The sequence below is a fragment of the Lepidochelys kempii genome, chromosome 1 (assembly GCF_965140265.1).
Source record: "Lepidochelys kempii isolate rLepKem1 chromosome 1, rLepKem1.hap2, whole genome shotgun sequence".
In the NCBI taxonomy this organism is placed as follows: Eukaryota; Metazoa; Chordata; order Testudines; family Cheloniidae; genus Lepidochelys; species Lepidochelys kempii.
Genome location: NC_133256.1, coordinates 1,822,996 through 1,838,331, shown reverse-complemented (window position 1 = coordinate 1,838,331; position 15,336 = coordinate 1,822,996). Strand labels below are relative to the sequence as shown.

The 15,336-nt window shown below is 50.7% G+C and overlaps 1 long non-coding RNA gene and 1 other non-coding gene across 2 annotated transcripts; one reads left to right on the top strand and one right to left on the bottom strand.

Annotated features, from left to right (window-relative positions):
• The first annotated feature begins 615 nt into the window (after nucleotides 1-615).
• LOC140907254 (uncharacterized) lies at nucleotides 616-6,331 on the top strand. The gene is made up of 2 exons (XR_012157424.1): nucleotides 616-646; nucleotides 4,587-6,331. It is a non-coding gene; the product is annotated as an uncharacterized lncRNA (long non-coding RNA).
• Nucleotides 6,332-8,953: 2,622 nt separating this feature from the next.
• On the bottom strand, nucleotides 8,954-9,035 carry TRNAS-GCU (transfer RNA serine (anticodon GCU)). The gene has a single exon. It is a non-coding gene; the product is annotated as a tRNA-Ser (tRNA).
• Nucleotides 9,036-15,336: the final 6,301 nt, after the last annotated feature.

Below are 15,336 nucleotides of genomic sequence, written 5' to 3'. Positions count from 1 at the left end.
TTGGATATTAGGAAAACTTTTTCACGAGGAGGGTGGTGAAACACTGGAATGGGTTCCCTAGGGAGGTAGCGGAATCTCCTTCCTTAGAAGTTTTTAAGTCCCAGCTCGACAAAGCCCTGGCTGGGATGATTTAGTGGGTGTTGGTCCTGCTTGGAGCAGGGTGCTGGACTAGAACCTCCTGAGGGCCCTTCCAGCCCTGATCTTCTGTGATTCTGTGACTCCAAGGGGACAAAAGGCTGGGAACCCTAGTGGGATTGTCCTTCTCTAACATGTCGGAGGAGAGGCTTCTTCTTTTCAGCACTGTACAGCTATATCGGGCCAGATTCTCAGCTGGTGCAACTTGCCCCGGAGCCCTCCTTGCCCCTTTGTCATTGCCGGGTTGGTGTAGCACAGCAGAGCAGCTGCCTTTCAGCCCGAGGTTAGCAACACAGACAAACTATCAGCTGCAAAGTGCCCTGGAACACGCCCTGAAGTCTTGGCCGGGGGGGCGCATGTTCTCTTGGCTGCCTCCCTATCTCCCCAGAGCAGCCCGGCAGGGCCACACGCCCAGAAAGCGTGAACCCTCTTCCACCCTAACTGGCCGCTTCGATAAAGGTGTTGGGACGAGGGGCACGACCGCCCTCAGAGATACGCCCTGGCTCAGCAGGTCTGTGTACTTGGGGGCTTCGCAAGCCAGCAGAGCGGAGCTTCGCCTGCAGACAGGCTACCCATTGCGGGCTGGGGTCGGCCCGCATTGCTTATTTCCTGGGGGTCTGAGTCCTTTGATGCTGGCTGAGTTACACCAGTGTAAATTTGGGGTTGCACAGTGGGAAAGGGGGCCCTGTTATTTCCCGGTCTCTGGATTCTTTAGACACAGCCAGTCCTGCTTCTTGGCAGGGGAGTAGACGAGGGGACCCTTGTGGTCCCTTCTGGCCCTGTGGCTCTATGGTTCTGTTCTGTTGTGGGTGAAATGGGGGCAGATGGACAGGGCTAGACAGGTAGGCCCAAAGGGGCTGATTCACCACGGCCTTGCTCCATTTACACCAGTGCAAGGTGAGTGCGGGACATTACCAGATGAGAAGGACTGGGTCTGATGCCCATTACCCCGAGGCCCCTTTGCACGGGCGATGTCCAGAAGCATGTACTTTAGGGACCCTAAAGGCAGAGCAGCATAAAGGGGCCGTAGTGTAAGTGAGCATCAGCACTGTGGGATTTGATGCTCACTTTGCACAGATGCACCAGAGGCACGTGATGGAGAAGGCAGACTGAATCCCAGCTCAGCTTCCCTTTGGGAGAGTCTAGCAGCCTTTCTGGGACACAGAGCCCCCAGGCACTGAGCAATGCCCTGTAGCTGCAGGCTGCCTGCTCTGGGCACTTGCTTTCCCATGAACCAGGGGCTTAAACCTTTTTCTGAGCAGGCAGCATCCTCCAGCCCTAGCACAAGCTGCCCTTTTCTCGTTAAGCCAGCTTTCCCCATAGCAGGCTGAGCCGTGTGCACCAATGAGAGGGGTTCTATCCTGGGGGCTGGGGAACTTGCATTGCTGAGTCTGGGAAGGGCTATGGGGTTGATTTCTAAAAGCCGCTTTCTTAAGTGCCTGGAGATCCTGGGCACCTGAAAAGGGATGGCATAGGGTTGGCTGCTACAACACTCAGCATTGCAACACATAAGTACCTCTGTGAATCTAGGCCACACACCCTCATGCTTCAGGGCACCAGCCCACCTCTCATTCCTGGGGGTCAGGAATCATTTTCCCTGTGGGGCAGCTAGCCCATAATTCCCTAGTACAGGGCTGTTGTCTATTCCTCTGGAGCAGCTGGTGCTGGCCATGGTCAGAAGCAGGGTGTGGGGTAGAAGGCCCTGGTCTGACCCGGTTTGGCAATTCCTAGGTGGCTAAGTATAAATGCTGCCCATGTTGGCAGATGAGACCCTCTGAGAGATCGAGTCCTATGCTGCTGTCACTGACACTGCTGTCAATCCAGAGTGACACCAAGAGAGCCAGTGGAGTCACTCTGGATCAGCACCAGTGTAAATGAGAACAGGCTTTGCCTCCTAACCCCTGAAGACAAACACTAACTGCACTGATCCAATTTCCACCAGTTCCCTGAATAGCTGGATCTGGCCTTTTGTGTCTGGAGTTTCTCAGAAGACAAAGGGTAAATGTGATTCCCTGTCTGTGTGACCCTGGTTCACGTGCTAACTGAATTGTCTGATGATGGATTGTATCTGCAAGGGTCTCTTTGTTTAATCTGCTCCTTAATACAACTTCCTAGCAGAAGGAAGCCCTGACTGATTAAGGGATCTCTGCAATCCACAGAACAGGCATTTGAGAGGAGGGTCTGGCCTTGAAACGCACATCACACCTGCTGGGAGCCCCAGGGTCTCATCCTGAGAGCATTCAGAATGTCCTTGTTCAACTCTCAGGTCTTCTGTGCTCCGGGAGGAGCTCTTCGATGAAACCTTCATAACCTCTGGGGCTAGATCCCCTGGTCTGGCTGAGCTGCACCTGCAGAAGGTCTGATGGGTGGGAGAGGGATCTGAGCCATCTGTGTGGTCCCTAGATCTTGGGGCAAACTGGGGACTGGCCTGAAGGTTGCTTGTTTTTATACCCAGCTGCCCACAGCCCCAGAGGATCATTCTGACTGCTGGGAATAGCCAGATCACAGAGGGTCCCCTTTCTTCCCACAACCCGCACCCTGGGAATCGCTGTGTTCTCACTTAAGCTGCGGTTGGCCGCAGAATCTGGCCCACCGACTCCATCCTGCATAAGGCCAGACGGGCACCTTATTCTGGGACTTTGACAAAGAGATAGGGGGAGAATGTCCTTCCTTAGAGGTTTTTAAGGTCAGGCTTGACAAAGCCCTGGCTGGGATGATTTAATTGGGGATCGGCCCTGCTTTGAGCAGGGGGTTGGACTAGATACCTCCTGAGGTCCCTTCCAACCCTGGTATTCTATGATTCTATGTCGCTCTGGAGCCAGGAGACTCAGCTGGGACCGTTCCAGTGCTGCCCACGACTCACTCCTCCTGCACTGGGATCTTTTATTTATTCCTGCTCTTTTTTTTTTGCCAGAGGTTGGGCTGGAAGCACGCTGGCCCCGCATCCCCCAGCCACACTGACCAGCACAGGGTGTCAGCAGAGTGTGCCATGACTTTGCAAACTCTGGCTCCCAGATCTGCTGAGTCATGTAACCCCCCGCGTGCAAACACACCGCCTAGGTTAGAGGGCTGCAGGGCTGGGGCAGCGTGATAATAAACCCTGCGTGAACAGGAAAGTGACTGTGGCCCAGATAAGGCCCTGCCTTGGACACGCTGCTGCTCTTCCTGCTGTGTCAGAATTCTGACGCGGCAGAAATCGATGTCGCATAACATCCCAAATCTTTTTCAGCAATTTGCCCCAGGGCTTGCAAAGCGAGAGGCCCCGGGCTCGACTAGAATTTGCTGCTCACGCACAGCTGCTGCTGTTATTCCAGTGGCTGATTGATCCCTGGATTGATTTATCGAGCGTAAGAGCAGGGGTTGCAGAAGTGGCTCGTGATTTGAGACGCTCCACTTTCAGGGAGCCGAGCTTGGTAAACCTTAAAGGGACCTAATTTTCAGAGGGTGGGTGCTCACCACTGTCTGAAAGTCACCCCCTCCTCCCGTGAGGTGAACATCTTGGCCTAATTTCGAAAGAAAGCAAAGAAACTGTCCCATCCCCACCAACCAGAGCCAAGGCCTGACAGACTGACTTCTCTCCCCTTCTGCATTGCCTGCCCACCACAGATCTCACAGTCACCCAGAAAGCCCAGGGCAGACCTGTGAAGAGAACCCAGACTTCCAGGCTCGCAGTCCCATGCTTTAACCACACGGCCTTCCCCTTATACCAGCCCTAGATCAGGGTATAATCCCCCTAGTCCAGGCTGGGCTGTATGTGGGGTAGCAATTGATTTTAACCACATGTCTGCATGTCAAGTGGTCTTTTGACCTCTCGTCATAGAATCATAGAAGATTAGGGTTGAAAGAGACCTCAGGAGGTCATCTAGTCCAACCCCTTGCTCAAAGTAGGACTAGCACCAACTAAATCATCTCAACCTAGACCTCCCCCACTGCAACTTGAGACCATTGCTCCTTGTTCTGTCATCTGGTGCCACTGAGAGCAGTCTAGCTCCATCCTCTTTGAACCCCCTTTCAGGTAGTTGAAAGCAGCTATCAAATCCCCCCTCATTCTTCTCTTCCGCAGACTAAATAATCCCAGTTCCCTCAGCCTCGCCTCATAAATCATGTGCCCCAGCCCCCTAATAATTTTCCTTGCCCTCCACTGGACTCTCTTCAATTTGTCCACATCCTTTCTGTAGTAGGGGGGCTCAAAACTGGACACAATACTCCAGATATGGCCTCACCAGTGCCGAATAGAGGGGAATAATCACTTCTCTCGATCTGCTGGCAATGCTCTTACTAATGCAGCCCAAAATGCCATTGGCCTTCTTGGCAACAAGGGCACACTGCTGACTCATATCCAGCTTCTTGTCCACTGTAATCCCCGCATCCTTTTCTGAAGAACTGCTGCTTAGCCAGTCGCTTATGCTGTATGAACGAGGCGAACGTTATTTTTCATTTCGCTCTTGCAGATGGTCCTTGCATCTGGATGGCTGCGGCTGAGACTTCTTGCGAGCACTCGAGCTGACTGAAAACCCTGAAGCCCTGGTCTCCTTGGGAACTTTTGGGGTTGCCCTGCCCTGCCTTATGGGCATTTGAGTCTTTTGTGGAGTTTAAAGCCAGAAGGGATAATTACCCCATCCAGTCTGACCTCCTGTATATCACATACCATTAATTTTCACCCAGTTACTTCTGCATTGAGCCCAAGGGCTTGTGTCTGGCCAAAGCAGGTCCCCCAGAAAGGTGAACAGGCTGGATCGGAAACCAGCAAGAGTTGGACACCCCACCACTGCCCTGGGTTGTTTGATTCAATGGCTAGTCACCTTCACTGGTTAACATTGGGGCCTTATTTCTGAGGTGAACGTGTCTGGCTTTTCCTTCCAGCCACTGGCTTTTGTTCTGTCTTTCTCCAGGACGTTACAAGGCCTCTAGTACCTGGTATTTTCTCCCCTGGAAGATGCTTATAAACTGTGATCAAGTGTATTATAGATCTTCTTTTGGATAAACGTATTTGCATGTCTACATCTAGTAGGAAAGCATGCAGGCCATACTTCCATAGTGGGGGACTCTCTCCTGGGAAGCAGGAACTCTGGAAAAGATTTGGGGGTCATGATGCATAATCTGCTGACCATGAGCCCCCAGAGTGACGCTGTGGCCAAAAGAGCTAATGTGAGCCTGAGCTGCATGAAGAGGCAAAGCTCAAGTAGGAACAGAGAGGTTATTTTACCAGGGTGTTTAGCACTTGTGCCACCGCTGCTGGGATCCTGCGTCCAGTTCTGGTGTCCACAACTCAAGAAGGATGTTGATGCATTGGCGAGGGGTTCAGAGAAGAGCCAGGAGAATGATTAGAGGCTTGGAAAACCTGCCTTACAGCGATAGACTCCAGGAGCTCAATCTATTTAGCGTAAAAAGAGAAGGTTAAGGGGTGACTTGATTACAGCCTACAAGTACCTACGCATGGGGAGCAAATAGTGAACGATGAGCTCAGTCTAGCAGAGAAAGGTCTAAGATGATACTTTGGCTGGAGGTTGAAGCTAGACACATTCAGACTGGAAGTAAGGTGTAATTTTTAACAGGGAGGGTAATTAACCATGGGAACAATTTCCCAGGGTCGTAGCAGATTCTCCATCACTGGCAACTTTTAAATCAAGGCTGGATGTTTTTCTAACTGCTCTGCTCTAGGAATGATTTGGGGGCAAGTCTCTGGCCTGTGTCATACGGGGGGTCAGACTAGCTGATCACAGTGGTCCCTTCTGGCCTTGGAATTTATGACAAGGGCGGGGAGGAATCTTCATGCAGAGGGAGCTTGACCCTGGTGCGGAAGCCCAGTCTGAGGCCGAGGCATGTTAAGGCCTCACTGAATTAAGTGGGGCCCAGACCTTGCCTTGGGCCTTTGCATGGGGCTGAATTTCAAAGACTCTGCAATCTTGGGACTAAACTGCTCTCATGTAGCCTGGTCTAAACCTGAGTAACCCCACTGACTTGAATGGCAATGCTCCGGATTTACACCCATTTCACAGAGAGTAGAATCTGGTTTTTTGGGCAACCTGGTACTGCTCCAAGTAACTTGTGCTTTATCCCTGCGGAGTCAGCACAGAGGAATTGTGCCGGCCCTGGGCCAGGTCAGCCGGCTTCTGTGTCTGTGGAAATGCTCTTTGCTGGTTCATGCCAGCAGCGTTTTAATGAGCTGGAATAAAACTTTCATGATTGAAGAGCCTGGGGGCAGTGTGACGTACCGGTTTTCCATGCCATTAGTAAAGCTCAGCTCGTATGAAGCACTTTTTGGCTGTAGATTTGTAAGCCCTTTACCATTATGGCAACTCCCACTATCCCAGATGGGGAAACTGAGGCACAGAGCAGGGACACGGCTGGCCCAAGGTCACCCTGCAAGAGGCTGTGACAGACACACAACTAGACCACCAGGCATTTGCAGTCCTCATTTCATGATCTAACTGCCAGACCACGCTGCCTCCCTACGTGCGGCTTAGGCATTGGCTGTGGCGTTACCAAGCCAAGTTCTGATCTTTCCGAGCAGGGGGCAGAACAAAGGAGGAGCAGAGGGGGCTGAGCAATCTGTCTGGCACTCTTCACTGCTGCTCCCTTCCCTCCCAGTCAAAAGAACCGCCCGGCCTCGCTAGTGCCGATCCACCGACCCACATCGACCCCAGACCGGCTACAGCACTGTAATATTCCTCCCAAGTGGCGGGAAGCTGCTTGCTTCTGGATTCCTTGTTGCTCTGTCTCTCTGCAGAACAGAGGAAAGTATTTTCAGTGGCAGCAACCTGAATGTGCAATAAACCCACAGTGTTTCTGAGCCCTGGGTAGGCTGCTCTCGCATTCCCAGAACAGTCTGGGCACCCTCTAGTGGCACAAGGACTGCAAGCTCCCGGGACATGCCTGCAACACATCACAAGGTGTTTGGGGTCAAACTGAGCCCCCCAAACCAGGGGCTGAGTTTGCCACAGGGATCTGGAGTATTATTCACTGTTATTTACAGGTTTCAGAGTAGCAGCCGTGTTAGTCTGTATTCGCAAAAAGAAAAGGAGTACACTTGTGGTACCTTGGAGACTAACAAATTTATTTTGAGCATAAGCTTTCTTGAGCTACAGCTCACTTCATCCCCAGCCCACTGCCCAAGACTTTAACACACTCTCTCCTCAGCCGTGCCGAGCGCTCGTCAGCTGCAGGGGCACCCCCCGCCCCGGTGCACGCCAGCGAGCGATGAGCCGTGTGTGTCTCGAGGCGGGGCGTTTCTGTGTTGGGGAGCGGCTCGGCTGCCATTTGGGAAGGCAGGGCTCGTGCAGCCTGTGTCGGGATCCCCGTGCTCTCCTGGTGACTTTACTTTCTGGTGTCGCTGGCCCCCTAGCTCTCGGAGAAACCGCACAGGCTGCGGCTGGGTAAAAGGTGCGTCCCCAGCTGGATGCTGGCTCTGAAACGTGGGCCCGGGCACGAAGCAACTGTGCTGGGCCCTTCGCCTGACCAGGGAGCAGAGTGCCCCTGTGAGCACTGATATAGCCGCTCTCCCCTGCAGTCCAGAAGCCTGCCTTACATTGCGAGACCCGCCTGCCTGGACTGCTTTCCCACGTTGCTGGGTTAGTTTTGTGTCCCTAATTCCCACCTGGTGAAAACTCTGCCTGGCTCCCGTGGGGACCCATCCTCTAAGCCACGTGGCTGCTCTTTTGTATGGCTAGTCAGTCCCCTTCCCACACCCAACCCTGCACTGGCAGATAAGCAAGGGCTCCCTTATCGATGCAGGTCAATTTCCCAGTCTGTTTTTCTTTCCTTCCTTCCCTCCCTCACTGCTTCTCCCTTCGCTCTCCCCTCTGCTCTTTGGAACAAGGCCCTCGGGACTGGGGCAGGAGTGGCACCATCTTAAACAGCCCCTTCAGAATGGGATTAGCCCTAGGTGCAAGCCTGCCGGGGGCAGACACCCCTGAATGCTCCCAGGGGTGCATTACCCATCTCTGACTCGCCTCCTCTCCAGAGCCCGGCCTGCTCTTTGGAGCAGTAGATCCCCAGGTGGAGAAAGGAAGGTCGGGCTCTGCTATGTTGTGGAAAAACTCCACGAGCCAAATTCTTCCCTGGCCTGGAATGATGTGGGTGGAATTCCACCTGCAGAGAAGCTGAATCCCGTGGGACCAGGAACAAGCAACTACTGACCCCGGGGTGGAATTCTGACCTCTGTTGCAGTGGTGTAAATCCAGCATCAGGGTAGCAGTTCTGGATTGACACCGGCTTCACAGAGAGGAGAACATGGCCTTGGTACTTTGGTGTGCTGGGAGCATACCTGCCCCCCCCACCCAGTACTCCTTGTGTGGGCAGGTGAAATCAATCATTTATAGTGCAGTAGCACCAAAGGCTCCCGTCAAGGCAGGGCCCCTGTTGCACAGGGCACTGCACCTATGCTGCCCCTGTCCCAAAGAGCCTGTCCCGGAGAATGCCCAACCAGAGGATCAGACAGCAGCTCAGCCCCTTACCACTCCTTACACCAGACGCCTGTCTGCATGGGAAGGCAGAGCGCTGGATAGGGCTGGGAACAATCTGCGACCGGGCACAAGAAGTGGGGAAACCCCACTGTGCATTTTGCTGAGGTAAAGCAATCGCACCTGGATGAGCCATGGCATGGAAGATTAGAATCATAGAATATCAGGGTTGGAAGGGACCTCTGGAGGTCATCTAGTCCAACCCCCTGCTCAAAGCAGGACCAATCCCCAATTTTTGCCCCCAATCCCTAAATGGCCCCCTCAAGGATTGAACTCACAACCCTGGGTTTAGCAGGCCAATGCTCAAACCACTGAGCTATCCCTCCCCCCACGAAAGGTAACTAAAGCAAGGGGACCGACGAGGATGGGATTCGAACCCACGCGTGCAGAGCACAATGGATTAGCAGTCCATCGCCTTAACCACTCGGCCACCTCATCTTGAAGGTCTGGAAGAGACCTCAGGGGGTCATCTAGTCCAACCCCCTGCTCAAAGCAGGACCGATCCCCAACTAAATCATCCCAGCCAGGGCTTTGTCAAGCCTGGCCGTAAAAACCTCTAAGGACGGAGATCGCACCACCTCCCTAGGTAACCCATTCCAGTGCTTCACCAACCTCCTAGTGAAAGAGTGTTTCCCAGTATCCAACCTAGACCTCCCCCACTGCAAGTTGAGACCATTGCTCCTTGTTCTGTCATCTGCTACCACTGAGAACAGCGGAGCTCCAGCCTCTTTGGAACCTCCCTTCAGGTAGTTGAAGGCTGCTATCAAATCCCCCCTCATTCTTCTCTTCTGCAGACTAAAGAACCCCAGTTCCCTCAGCCTCTCCTCATAAGTCATGTGTTCCAGTCCCCTCATCATTTTCTTTGCCCTCTGCTGAACTCTCCAATTTGTCCATATCCCTTCTGTAGTGGGGGGCCCAAAACTGGATGCAATACTCCAGATGTGGCCTCATTAGTGCTGAATAGAGGGGAATAATCATGTCCCTAGATCTGCTGTCAATGCTCCTACTAATGCAGCCCAATATGCCATTGGCCTTCTTGGCAACAAGGGCAGACTGCTGACTCTTATCCGGCTTCTCATCCACTGTAATCCCCAGGTCCTTTTCTGCAGAACAGCTGCTTAGCTAGTCGGTCCCCAGCCTGTAGCGGTGCGTGGGATTCTTCCATCCTAAGTGCAGGACTCTGCACTTGTCCTCGTTGAACCTCATCAGATTTCTTTTGGCCCAATCCTCCAATTTGTCTAGGTCACTCTGGACCTTATCCGTACCCTCCAGCATATCTATCTCTCTCCCGCAGCTTAGTGTCATCTGCAAACTTGTTGAGGATGCAATCCATCCCATAATCCAGATCACTCATTAAGATGTTGAAAAAAAACAGCCCCAGGATTGACCCTTGGGGCACTCCGCTTGATACAGGCTGCCAACTAGACATGGAGTCGTTGATCACTACCCGTTGAGCCTGACAATCTAGCCAGGTTTCTATCCACCTTTTTGTTCATTCATCCAGCCCATACTTTTTCTTATCTTGCCGGCATATGTGGTGTAAAGCCCAGTGTCAGGAGTGAGCTTGCCCCAGGGAGAAATTCAGCCCAGCGGAGAAACAGATCCTGAGTCTGCAGAAGAGAAGAATGAGGGGGGATTTGATAGCTGCTTTCAGCTACCTGAAAGGGGGTTCCAAAGAGGATGGATCTAGACTGTTCTCAGTGACAGCAGATGACAGAACGAGGAGTAAGGGTCTCAAGTTGCAGTGGGGGAGGTCTAGGTTGGATATAAGGAAATTTTTTTTCACTAGGAGGGTGGTGAAACACTGGAATGCGTTACCTAGGGAGGTGGTGGAATCTCCTTCCTTAGAAGTTTTTAAGGTCAGGCTTGAAAAGGCCCTGGCTGGGATGATTTAGTTGGGGATTGGTCCTGCTTTGAGCAGGGGGTTGGACTAGATGACCTCCTGAGGTCCCTTCCAACCCTGATATTCTATGATTCTACCTACAAGCTCTGTTTTGAACTGTGTTCCTGTCGTCTAATAAACCTTCTGTTTTACTGGCCGGCTGAGAGTCACGGTGAATTGCAGGAAGTGAGGGGTGCAGGGCCCTGAGTCCCCCACACTTCGTGACACAGTAGATCTAATCTATCAGGATATCAGTAAGGCATGTGATACAGTTCCATATGGGAAATTATTAGTTAAATTGGAGAAGGGGGATTAATATGAGGATCAAAAGGTGGGTAAGGAAGTAGTTAATGGGGAGACTACAGTGGGTCATACTGAAAGGTGAACTGTTAGGCTGGAGGGAGGTTACTAGCAGAGTTCAGCAGGGATCGGTCTTGGGATCAATCTTATTTAATATTATCGTTATTGGCCTTGGCACAAAAAGTGGGAGTGTACTAATAAAATTTGCAAATGACACCAATTTGGGAGGTATTGCCAATATGGAGGAGGCCAGAATATCAATATCCTTCTTGAACTCTGGGCACCAGAACCGGAGACAGGAATCCAGCAGCGCTCGCACCAGGGCCAAATAGAGGTAAAATAACCTCTCGGCTTCTACTCAAGATTCCCCTGTTTATACATCCCAGGATTGCATTAGCCCCTTTGGCCATGGTGTCACACTGGGAGCTCCTGTTTGGCTGATTATCCACCTTGACCCCCAGATCTTTCTCAGAGTCCCTGCTTCCAGGAGCAGAGCCCTGCCTTGTAAGTACAGCCTGCATTCCTTGATCCTAGATGCATATGTAACACCGACAGACCCCAGGTGTCAGTGGGCAAGACTGAACCTGGGGGTGCATGAGCCTCTACTGCATGAGCTAAACGCCACATGGCTGACTTGTTCATCTCCGTGGTCTCGGTGCCACTACATGGGGACAGAGTACAACAGGCATGGGTTACGTCTACATCTACATTTAGCTGTATTAAAACCCATAAAGTTTGCTTGTGCCCTGCTTACCGAGTGATACAGATCTCTCTGCTATCAGGGACCTGTCCTGTTCAATATTTACCACTCCCTCTGCTAACTCTATCCATGATGATTTTATGTTTTCTTCCAGCGCATTGATAAACATTTTAAATGGTGTAGGGCCAAAAAGGGATCCCTGTGGGACTCCACAGGATTCCCAGTTTACAGTTACATTTTCAGAGTAACAGCCGTGTTAGTCTGTATTCACAAAAAGAAAAGGAGTACTTGTGGCACCTTAGAAACTAACCAATTTATTTGAGCATGAGCTTTCGTGAGCTACTGCTCACTTCATTGGATGCATACTGTGGAAAGTATCGAAGATCTTTTTATACACACAAAGCATGAAAAAATGGGTATTTACCACTACAAAAGGTTTTCTCTCCCCCCACCCCACTCTCCTGCTGGTAATAGCTTATCTAAAGTGATCACTCTCCTTACAATGTGTATGACAATCAGGTTGGGCCATTTCCAGCACAAATCCAGGTTTTCTCCCCCCCCCCCCCACACACACATACAAACCCACTCTCCTGTTGATAGTAGCTTATCTAAAGCTTATCTACTACCAACAGGAGAGTGGGTTTGTATGTGTGTTTGGGGGGGAGAAAACCTGGATTTGTGCTGAAAATGGCCCAACTTGATTATCATACACATTGTAAGGAGAGTGATCACTTTAGATAAGCTATTACCAGCAGGAGAGTGGGGTGGGGGGAAGTATTTTTTTCATGCTTTTTGTGTATAAAAAGATCTTTGATACTTTCCACAGTATGCATCCGATGAAGTGAGCTGTAGCTCACGAAAGCTTATGCTCAAATAAATTGGTTAGTCTCTAAGGTCCCACAAGTACTCCTTTTCTAGTTACATTTTGAGACCTATCAGTTAGCCTGTTTTTAATCCATGTAATGTGGGACACGTTAACTTTCTCTTGTTCAATTTTTTAATCACAGTGTCATGCGGTACCAAGTCAAATGCCTTACAGAAGTCTAAGTATATTACTTCTTTATTAATCAAGTCCCACATCAGCTGCGTCATTATCTTGTCTAGGATCAATATCAAGCTGAGAGGCCTGTAATTATCCACGTCATCCTGTTTACCCTTTTAAAATATTGGCACATTAGCTGTCTTCCAGTCTTCTGGAACTTCCCCAGTGTTCCAAAAGTTAGTGAAAACCAACAGTTCAGGGATCTTCTCAGCCAGGTCTTTTAAAACGCTTGGATGCAAGTTAGCTGGCACTGCTAATTTAAAAATGCCTAACTGATTTTAAAATACCTGCTGTTTAATCTAACTTTAGTAGCTGCCATTTTTTGCAACAGAGTTGCATAAAGCAGCAAGTCTGCACCATGGAGTTCTGTGGCTAGAGTCAGCTGGATGCAGGATTAAAGATGGAACCAAGGCAAGACAGGGGATTAGTGGGGAACCTGAAGACTCTGGGAGGAGCCGCCACAAGGATGGTACAGCAGGGAGAACTATGGGGAAAAGTCCAGAATCCCAGTTCCTGTGCAGCATCCCCTGCCAGAACAATGGCTCATGCACCAACTTTAGGGATGCTCTGCTTCTGGCAGAGCAGGTCAAGCACTCGCACCCGGATCTCCTTGATCTTCACACTGCACACAATGGGATTCAACATGGGTGGCACCAGGAGGTAGAGGTTGGCCAGGAGGATGTGGCCATGGTGGGGGACGTTAGGGCCGAAGCAGTGGGTGAAGGAGAGGAAGGCCAGCATGTAGAAGCTGGTGAAGATGCAGATATGGGCCCCACAGGTGCTAAAAGCCTTGAGACAGGCGTCCCTGGAAGAGAGTATCAGCACAGCCCTGAGGATCAGGATATACGACACCATGATGAAGAACTTTCTGTCAAAAAATAGAGCTCTAACGACCCACTTCTTGAGGCAGGAGTCAGCTCTTGTTCCGTGGTTGTCCCAGGCCTGGCACCTGAGTGCTGCTGGGCCCCACGCATTCCCGCAATACAAAGAACAATAGGAATAGCTTCCTGTCTCACGCACGCAGTAGGTGTCTCTTGGTGCCTCGGCCAACAGAGCAATAGATACAGAGGGAGAGAGAGCACGTGAGGATCCATGGGATATAAGGGCAGCTAGCAGCATACAGGCTGTTACTGACCAGCGGCTTAGGCCTGAATACTAATGTGCATGAATACAAGTTCCATGTCACCCACCCATCACCAGCTATTCTGTCTCTGCCCCGTGTCCGACAGACAAACTAACCTCAGCTCTCGTCCCCTAAAGCCCCTACTCTACTTGCGCTATATTGATGACATCTTCATCATCTGGACCCATGGAAAAGAAGCCCTTGAGGAATTCCACCATGATTTCAACAATTTCCATCCCACCACCAACCTCAGCCTGGTCCAGTCCACACAAGAGATCCACTTCCTGGACACTACAGTGCTAATAAACAATGGTCACATAAACACCACCCTATACCGGAAACCTACTGACCGCTATTCCTACCTGCATGCCTCCAGCTTTCACCCTGACCACACCACACGATCCATCGTCTACAGCCAAGCTCTGCGATACAACCGCATTTGCTCCAACCCCTCAGACAGAGACAAACACCTACAAGATCTCTGTCAAGCTTTCTTACAACTACAATACCCACCTGCGGAAGTAAAGAAACAGATTGATAGAGCCAGAAGAGTTCCCAGAAGTTACCTACTACAGGACAGGCCTAACAAAGAAAATAACAGAACGCCACTAGCCATCACCTTCAGCCCCCAACTAAAACCCCTCCAACGCATTATTAAGGATCTACAACCTATCCTAAAGGATGACCCAACACTCTCACAAATCTTGGGAGACAGGCCAGTCCTTGCCTACAGACAGCCCCGCAACCTGAAGCAAATACTCACCAACAACCACATACCACACAACAGAACCACTAACCCAGGAACTTATCCTTGCAACAAAGCCCGTTGCCAACTGTGCCCACATATCTATTCAGGGGACACCATCACAGGGCCTAATAACATCAGCCACACTATCAGAGGCTCGTTCACCTGCACATCCACCAATGTGATCTATGCCATCATGTGCCAGCAATGCCCCTCTGCCATGTACATTGGTCAAACTGGACAGTCTCTACGTAAAAGAATAAATGGACACAAATCAGATGTCAAGAATTATAACATTCATAAACCAGTCGGAGAACACTTCAATCTCTCTGGTCACGCAATCACAGACATGAAGGTCGCTATCTTAAAACAAAAATACTTCAAATCCAGACTCCAGCGAGAAACTGCTGAATTGGAATTCATTTGCAAATTGGATACTATTAATTTAGGCTTAAATAGAGACTGGGAGTGGCTAAGTCATTATGCAAGGTAGCCTGTTTCCTCTTGTTTTTTCCTAACCCCCCTCCCCCCCAGATGTTCTGGTTTAACTTGGATTTAAACTTGAAGAGTGGTCAGTTTGGATGAGCTATTACCAGGAGAGTGAGTTTGTGTGTGTATGGGGGTGGGGCGGATGTGAGAAAACCTGGATTTGTGCAGGAAATAGCCCAACTTGATTGTCATGCACATTATGTAAAGAGTTGTCACTTTGGATGGGCTATCACCAGCAGGAGAGTGAATTTGTGTGGGGGGGTGGAGGGTGAGAAAACCTGGATTTGTGCTGGAAATGGCCCACCTGATGATCACTTTAGATAAGCTATTACCAGCAGGACAGTGGGGTGGGAGGAGGTATTGTTTCATATTCTCTGTGTATATATAAAGTCTGCTGCAGGTTCCACGATATGGATCTGATGAAGTGAGCTGTAGCTCACGAAAGCTTATGCTCTAAT